We start from the raw sequence: 8,984 nt of genomic DNA, 5'->3' as shown, positions 1-8,984 counted from the left end.
ACTCACGCTGTTACACTCAGAAGCGGTACAACCACTGTTGTCTCACCAATTTTAGAACCAGTTACGGAAAAGGAATTCCCTGATAAATCGCAGGAAAAACTGATCTCAACGGGCACCGTACAACCCAAGGAGCTAGTCTGAACTTCTATTCCACCTATTCCATACCCTAGACGGCTGAAGCAGGAAATATTAGAAGCTCAGTATGAGAAGTTTTTAGAACTCTTCAAACAACTCCACATCAACATCCCTTTTATAGAAGCCATCGCCCAAATGCCAATATATGCCAAGTTCCTCAAGGAAGTGCTGATAAACAAGAGGAAGCTGGAGGAGCTATCACATGTCACCCTAAGTGAAGAATGTTCAGCAGTTCTCCAAAACAAGCTGCCAACATAAATGACCGATCCAGGGAGCTTTACTATCCATTGTCTCATAGGAAATTTGTCTGTTAGCAATGCCTTGGCCGACCTAGGAGCTAGTATTAACCTAATGCCTTATGCGGTTTTTGCAAAACTAGGAATAGGTAAACCAAAACCCGCATGAGCGTTCAGTTAGCTGACCGATCTGTTAAATACTCTCGGGGCATTGTTGAAAACATGCTTGTCAAAATTGACAAGTTTGTTTTCCCAGTAGATTTTGTAATTTTAGATATGGAAGAAGACAAAAGTGTACCTCTGATTTTAGGAAGACTCTTTTTAGCCACTTCAAAGGCTATTATTGACTTTAGCGCCGGCAAATTCACTCTCAGGGTCAATGACAAGGCAATCACTTTTGACATAGGAAAATCTATGCAATATCCGCAACATCACGATGACACGTTATATTGTGTCGACATCATAGATTCCGTCATGAGTTGCTATATGAGAAATTCCTCCATCACTAACCCACTAGAAGCACAAGTCCTAACCGAAACCATCACCATGCCCATTTTAGAAAATGAAAATCTCAGTGCTGACTATCACGAAGCATCAGAAGTAGTATGTGAGATCACCGAATGTAATGAAAAACAAAACCATCAATCGAAGAACCACCAGCCTTAGAGTTAAAAAGAACTTCCAAGCTATCTCGAATACGCGTTTCTGAAGAAGACTCTCAACTCCCAGTAATTATTTCATCTCACCTTTCTAAAGAAGAGAAAGACGAACTTCTTCAGGTTCTTAAAAACCTTAAGAAGGCTATCGCATGGAAGATCATGGATATTAAGGGCATCGGTCCTTCGTTATGTACTCACAAAATCCTCATGGAGGAAGAATACAAACCCGTGGTCCAACATCAACGACGTCTCAATCCCAACATGCAAGATGTGGTGAAGAAAGAAGTAACCAGACTCCTTGATTTCGGATTAATCTACCCAATCTCAGATTCACCTTGGGTTAGTCCCATTCAGGTAGTACCCAAGAAGTGAGGAATGACAGTTGTAATGAATGATAAGGACGAGCTAATACCAATGACGACCATCATAGGCTGGCGAGTTTGCATTGACTACCGGAAACTTAATGACGCCACAAGAAAAGATCATTTCCACTTCCTTTCATCGATCAAATGCTTGAACGATTATCTGGGAAAATGTTCTACCGTTGTCTTGATGTATTTTCCTGATATTTCCAAATTCCCATTGCTCCTGAAGATCAGGAGAAAACCACTTTTACATGTCCGTACGGAACCTTCGCCTACCGAAGAATGCCATTTGGACTATGTAATGCTCCAGCCACCTTCCAGCGATGCATGGTGGCCATCTTTCACGAAATGATCGAACACTCTATGGAAGTATTCATGGACAACTTGTCAGTCTTTGGAGACTCTTTCGATCATTGCTTAAAAAAACTCGACAAAATGTTGACTAGGTGTGAGGAAGTAAATCTAGTTCTCAACTGGGAAAAGTGCCACTTTATGGTTAAAGAAGGCATCGTTCTCGGCCACAAGATTTCTCAAAAGGGATTAGAAGTTGATAAAGAAAAAATAGAAAATATCTCTAAACTTTCGCACCCAACTTCAGTAAAAGCCATTAGAAGTTTTCTAGGTCACGCAGGATTTTACTATCGTTTCATAAATGACTTCTCCAAAATCGCTAGGCCTATGAGCAAACTTCTGGAGAAAGACGCACCATTCGTCTTCTCTAAAAAATGTGTTAAATCATTCAACACATTAAAAGACAAGCTTGTCAATGCACCAATCATGACTACACCCTTCCATTCGATATCATGTGCGATGAAAGCGACTTTGCAGTTGGAGCCGTACTCGGACAACACAAAGAGAAACATTTTCACCCAATTTACTATGCCAGTAAAACTCTTAACGATGCGCAAGAAAATTACACCACAAAAGAAAAAGAGTTACTAGAAGTAGTATTTGCTTTTGAAAAAATTAAGATCCTACCTAGTTCTTTCCAAAAACATAGTTTACACCGACCATGCCGCCATACGATACCTCTTCAACAAGAAAGATGCCAAACCCAGACTTATCCGATGGATTCTACTACTCCAAGAATTTGACATTGAAGTTAAGGACAAGAAAGGAGCAGAGAATGTAGCCGGACCATCTATCATGCTTAGAATGCCCAGCTTCAAAGGAACATCATGAGGAAATTATCGATGATAATTTTCCACATGAAGTTCTCATGCATATCCAAGCAGTCATGTAGGACAAAGACGAAAGTCCTTGGTTTGCTGACTTCACAAACCATTTGGCTTGTAGAATCCTAAGAAAAGGGCTAACTCATCAACAACGGAAGAAATTCTTTCCGACCTTAAGTTCTACTTTTGGGAAGACCCTTACTTGTTTAGGATAGGTGCCGATCAAGTTATTCATAGGTGTGTAGCAGGAAAAGAAGCCTTAGATATTCTCAAACACTGTCATGAAGGACCTATTGGTGGACACCACAGTACCGCCACCACTGTTAGAAAAGTATTTGATGCTGGATTTTTCTGGCCCACCATATACAAAGACACACATGCTTTGATCCAAGCATGCGATGCTTGTCAAAGAGCCGAAAACATCTCAGCCAAAAATGAGATGGCTCAAAAAGGCATTCAGATTTGTGAAGTCTTTGATGTATGGGGAATATACTTCATGGGCCCATTTCCTAACTCTTTTGGAAACAAGTACATCCTCGTAGCAGTGGACTACGTATCTAAATAGGTAGAAGAACAAGCTCTCCCCACTAATGACGCTCGAGTAGTTGTACGAATTCTGAAAAGGTTATTCTCACGATTCGGTACTCCATATGCCCTGATCAGCGACAGAGGTATTCACTTCTGCAATGCTTTAATGGACAAAGTCTTAGCACGATATGGAGTTCACCACCGATTGGCAACACCATATCACACTCAGACCAGTGGGAAAGTAGAGGTCTCGAATCGAGGAATTAAAAGGAATTTAGAAAAAAACCATAGGGATGAATCGCAAGAATTGGGCAGAAAAATTAGATGACGTTTTGTGGGCCCTTAGGACAGCCTACAAAACCCCCCATAGGAACAACACCCTTCAAGCTTGTTTATGGGAAAACATGTCATCTACCGGTAGAACTAAAACACAAAGCTTACTGGGCTCTTAGAACAGTGAACTTTGATCTAATGTCCGCCGGTAGAAACCGGGAAGACCAAATTCACGAGCTAGAAGAACTAAGGGCATTGGCATATGAAAATTCCTGGTCTTACAAAAAAAAGACTAAACGTTTACACGACACCCATCTAAAAGGAAACAAAAAATTTCAAGTTGGCGATCGTGTACTCTTAAGTCTGTTATATAACACACGTTTACGTTTTTTTCTAGGAAAATTGAAATCTTGTTGGACAGGTCCACACATAGTTGAATCAGTTTTTTACTATGGGACAATTTAGATTTCAAATTCTAACGGCCACAAGTTCAAAGTTAATGGACATCGATTAAAACCATACATCGATGGACCATTCGAGACCGTCTCGGAGGTAGTAATCCTCCACCAAAACCAATGAGCATACTGGAAGTAGGGTCTGGCCAAGACCCTGACTAAACTAGGCATTGAAAATAGGTTAAGATAAAAATATATAATAAATAAATATAATAATAATAATAATAATAATAATAATAATAATAATAATAATAATAATAATAATAATAATAATAATAATTTTCAGTGTTATTATGCTTTGGATGTTTGTTGGTTGTTTGCAGTTTTATATTATACAGGTACAAAACAGGAAAATAGACGAATAACAGGGACGCTCTATTAAAATTTCGTTAACCCGTAGGGAAGTACCTCTCCATGTTAACCCACCGTACTTAATTAGAATTATTATCTTTTTATGAATCTTTTCACATTGAGGACAATGTGAGATTCAAGTGTGAGGAGGGGAATTACTTGACCAATTGCTTGCTCAACTAATTATAAAATTCTCTAAATAAACAAATTTTTTGTAGCAAACAAAGACTGTTTTTATAATAAAACCAAAAGAAAGTCTAAGAAAATTTTTGCAAATAACTAACTAAAAATCTATTATAACCAAAAAAGTGAAAAAAATAAAAAGAAGTTTTGTAATATTGAGAATAAATTTATGCAAAATATTACGTTTATACCCAATTCCTCTGTTACTGTGAGATAAATCTCATGCCATATAAATATTTTTTTCGGAAGCTTTGAGTGAGTCATATGTTTCGTGTGATCCAGAACCATTCTCCAAATTACAAATCCCAAAAATCCTAAACCAAAACCTTACCACTTTATCCCTCTCACCGGTAACATCTCGAAGGGATGGATCTGGGACAGGTGGATCCCGTAGGCTGTCAAGATAGCCTCAATAAACTTCGTTACAGGCAACCTGAAGTTCCCTGTAGTAAAGTGATCCACTTTCTTTGCCGGAGGATTAGTGGCAATAGAGCCCTTCGTCGGGTATTCGGGCTCCCGTTCATGAGCTAAGCCGTAAACGTTGACAATATCATTTCAAGACCACACGAAGCGTTGTATAAGGAAGAAGGTAATATTGTTACAATCCCCTCAAACCATTCTCCAAATTACAAATCCCAAATATCACCACTTTATCTCTCTCACCGGTAACATCCCAAAGGGATGGACCTGCGACAGGTGGATCCCGTAGGCTGTCAAGATAGCCTCAATAAACTTCGTTACAGGCAACCTGAAGTTCCCTGTAGTAAAGTGATCCACTTTCTTTGCCGGAGGATTAGTGGCAATAGAGCCCTTCGTCGGGCATTCGGGCTCCCATTCAGGAGCTAAGCCATAAACATTGACAATATCATCATAATCCTTCTTCTTAAAACTAAATACAACTTCGTCGATAGCAGAGGCACTCTTCTTGTTTCCTGTCATCAGAATAGAACAAAATGTACACAAGTTCTTGGAAAGATTATATCTGAGGATTGAAGAATAAATTCAGAGATCTCAGATCTAGAGTCGGAGAGGAAACGAAGAAGAATTAGAAGGAGATAAGAACGAAAAGAAGTTGGAAACGACCTATTTATACACATCGCAGTTAATGCGACAGATAAGACGCCAGTGGAGAGAGAAAACGCGGCCCAATTAGAGGGTGACACGTCAGGCGGGAAAGACGAAAAAGCAAAATAGACTACAGAAAGACGTCATATATGTCTTATCAATAGTCTTGCGGCAGTTCTCTTTCCGCCACGCCATCGCTTCCTTTCCACTTGAAAATTCAAATATCTCAAAAGAAAATATCTTAAATATAATATAGTAGGAAATTCACATGATGACAAAAAGACTTCCTTTCATTCATATTAAAAGATAATTACAAAATATGGAAAGAAATTACAAGTCAAGACTTATTCTATGGGTCTTGGGCAGACGCATCTTCCGGAGGAGTAGGCGGAGTATCATCTGATTCTCCCTCTAAATATTCCTTCAACTGGTCCACACCGTCACTCGCTGCGGCAAACCCAGGAAGCATGTCTTGCAAAGGAAATGTCAAATAGTCATATTCTTTAATACGCATATCATATTCCTGTGCGACATCAAGTCCGTGTAGCGGGTGTTCTTCAAAGGAACGACCGGCTTGAGCATACGCCACCCCTTCATTAAAGCCTGTCACGCGGCTGGAATTGGAAGAGGTAGTGAATAGGAAAGCAGGGCTATCCGCCAGCTCTGTTCCTTCCTTAATATATTTAATGACCTGCCAAGGAAAAAGAGATTCGTTAGCGGTTGGCAGCACAAAAAATATTGGTAATAAATAAAAAGGGGAAGTAACATACCGCGTTAAGGCCTCTCCGCCCGCTCTGCCCGTTCTTGAAGCTCATGGAACCCATCAGCTATTTTCTGTTTATCGTTTAAATATTCAGCTGCATGGGCTTCCGCCTCTTCACGCGCTTGTAGAAGCGAATCATAAGAGGCTTACATATCGGCAGCCCTTTTATCCTTAAGCTCCGCCTGTTCCTTTAGCAGCCTGGACTCCGCCTCAAGTTCCTGAATAATGGTACCTTGGCGGGTCACTTGGGCTTCCAAGGCTGAGTTTGCGTCAAGCGCTTTAGCCAAATCCTTCTTCTTCTTCTTCCTCTAGGCTTCATCCCGAGCAGCTTGAAGTACGGAATTTTTCTTGTTGCAAGAATCCCTCCGCTGACGAGATGCAATGGCATGTCTGTCTATTTCCTCCTTCTGCGCGATTTCAGCATCAGAAAACTTCCATTTGGCAGTACTGGCTGCCAAGCGCTGCTCACGGGCTTCCTTCCTAGCCTCGTAAGTTGCTCAAGTAATCTCACCCCATCTTTCCCCCATGGATCGCCACTCCCGCAAAACTTCTTGTCCACAAGCCATTGTATTGGCTAGAGACGAAATATAATCCATGTAAAGGTCGTGGCGAGAATGACCACGTTGAAAGATCTGCTCCGCAGGCGGGACACATTGATTGACAACGTCGCACAAGTGTCCGGATCTGTAAAAACAAGATCCTTTCACAATATCATAATTAGGGATGAACATATGGTCATATTCGCCTGGATTAGGCTCCCTATAATAGTCAAAATTTGATACTTGAGGAAGCACTAGGGGAGAAGAAGAAGAGTGAGGTGATGATTGACGAGGCGCATCATGCGCCACCACTCTTTCAACGTCCGATGGCGGACGTTGAGAATGCGATCCTTCTCCCTCACCTGCCAGAAAAGGTGATGGAGAGGTCAAAGATTGTGGTGGAGTTTGGTGCGAAGACTCGTGGGTCTTAGACGCTTCCTCATCCACAACGGCCTTCTCCTTGGAACTGGGAGCATCTCCTATCCCAAAAAGGTAGGCCTAAGGATCTTCAGTTTCCAATGGAGGAAGAGGAGCTTCTTTATTTCCCTCAGGAGGAGGAGACGGTGGTTTCTCTTCTTCCGGTGGTGGAGACGGTGGTTTCTCTGATGATACACCCCCGTCATTAACGATAATTGGATCTACACCGACAAAAGCATACTTAAGTATCAATGAAAGCATAAAAGAAAAGATAAAGTTGACAAATTGACTTACCGACCATCCCCTTCATACGTTCAGTAAGGCTGACCTTTTGTTCTTCGAACATTGTGTCCGACGTTTCTTCTTCGCCGGACCTCCTCACCATCCGCATGGCTAGCTCCCGCGTCACTTTCCTGGAAGGATTGAAGATCCTCTTCCGCTTCAATTCTGCCAATAGGTGCGAGATATATGAAATTTCAGGAGCAACATCAGGTTCTTCCTCTTCGTGGGATGACGATTCGTCACTCGAAGTAATAATTACGATCACCCCATAATAAGTAAGAATATTAAGCGGATAAGGATTAAGGATGTACGTACCTGTTTGGAAGATGTCTTCCGAGACTATCCGTTCTGCGCGCACCTTGGTCGGAAAAAAAAATTTCTCGAGTCCTGTCTAGGACAGAGAGATCCTTAACATCATGAATTCTTTTTTGAGGACAACCCGCATTGTCAAAAAGGGCCTTGAACATACTTGTTTCACCCGAAATATGCACAATGAAATTTCAAGAAGAAGTTGTACAAAATGAAAAAGTCAGAAAAATATATAAAATTTACGTTCGTTAACATCCACGAAGATAGGTTCCAAGACAGGATATGGCCATAGGCGGCTCATACCTGCCGACACCAACGCTAATTCCCGAATGGCTCGTATCGGAGTAGGCTTCAACATTAATAGGCGGAACCACTCTTGGTTCTCATGAGGAGCTGTAACTATATCCGACAACACCTCATTGGCCGGACGCCGGAACATGGTAGTCGGAATCACGTCTTCTGAAATCCAGAAAAATACTGTTCTCCAGCTTTAGCACCTTCACACAGTTCATTCCCAATAATCCTTCCGGGTATTGGGATGCCTCCGAACCATCCGCCTTGATTGACCAGTGGATAGAAGACAGGGAATCGATCTGAGGGGGTACCATCTCATTTTCCTGACACACAAATTCAAAATGTCTAATTTTGCATAAGTGTAAGTGGGTGTAATTGGGAAAGATGAATCCCATAGGCACTGTGTACCTTAATGAGAAACTTGGTTATCGGAAACCAAAGATTCCCATGGGTAAAGTAGTTGGCATAAACAACCATCTTTCCAACAGGTGGCCTACTGGCTATAGAACCGGCGGTAGGGAACTCAGGTCCCACTCCAGTGGAATGCCATAGGTGCGAACCAACTCTTCGTATTCTCTTTGATTCCGGTCAATCTCTATAGTACCGATGTTTGGTTTCAAAGATCTCGTATCACTGCCATTGGTTCAACGGTGAACGGAAAACAGTGAGCAATATTGAAGAGAATTCGCAAACTAAATTGGGAGATTGGAAGAAAAAGCAGAAGAGATTGGAAAATCAAAGGCGATAAAACTTCGAAAGAAGATAACATCCACTATTTATACCCATTGCAATTAATGCGATTGGATACGAACAGTGGAGAGAGAAACAGGTCATCCACTGAGCAGACGCCAAGTCACGTGGGAAACCCGAAAAAGTGAAAAAGGTACACAGTTGGGTACAGTGACAGCCGACATAAACGTCTCGTCACATATTCATGAGCCTGCAAGTAGTCAAC

Source organism: Bidens hawaiensis, unplaced genomic scaffold, assembly GCF_021521415.1.
Source record: "Bidens hawaiensis isolate Kalapana, Puna unplaced genomic scaffold, B.hawaiensis_p1.1 tig00064557_1, whole genome shotgun sequence".
NCBI classification, from domain to species: domain Eukaryota; kingdom Viridiplantae; phylum Streptophyta; class Magnoliopsida; order Asterales; family Asteraceae; genus Bidens; species Bidens hawaiensis.
Note: the sequence above shows the minus strand (reverse complement) of the source record.